We start from the raw sequence: 609 nt of genomic DNA, 5'->3' as shown, positions 1-609 counted from the left end.
TGTTGGAATCTGACCTCCCTGCACTCGAAATGGATTTGCTGGAGCTACAGAACTCCAATTGGCGCGCTCTCAACGGCGTCGGAAATTAGACATCCAGGGCTTTCCAGAAATATATAATAGTCCATACTTTATTCGGGAATTGACGACGTAAATTGGCATTGAACGCCAAGTTCATGCTGCTGTCTGGAGTTAAACGCCAGAAAAACGTCATGATCCGGAGTTGAATGCCCAAAACACGTCATAACTCGGAGTTCAACTCCAAGAGAAGCCTCAGCTCGTGGATTGATCAAGCTCAGCCCAAGCATACACCAAGTGGGCCCCGGAAGTGGATTTATGCATCAATTACTCACTTATGTAAACCCTAGTAGCTAGTCTAGTATAAATAGGATAAGTTACTATTGTATTAGACATCTTTCGTCTCAGTTTTGTTTTATTCTTCATCTTAGGAGACTATTGATCACATTCAGGGGGGCTGGCCATTCGGCCATGCCTGAACCTTTTACTTATGCATTTTCAACGGTAGAGTTCCTGCACACCATAGATTAAGGGTGTGGAGCTCTACTGTACCTCAAGTATTAATGCAATTCTATTTTCTTTTATTCAAATCTC

The sequence above is a fragment of the Arachis duranensis genome, chromosome 10 (assembly GCF_000817695.3).
Source record: "Arachis duranensis cultivar V14167 chromosome 10, aradu.V14167.gnm2.J7QH, whole genome shotgun sequence".
In the NCBI taxonomy this organism is placed as follows: Eukaryota; Viridiplantae; Streptophyta; class Magnoliopsida; order Fabales; family Fabaceae; genus Arachis; species Arachis duranensis.
The sequence above is the reverse complement of the archived record's forward strand: the minus strand, read 5'-3'. Positions refer to the sequence as shown.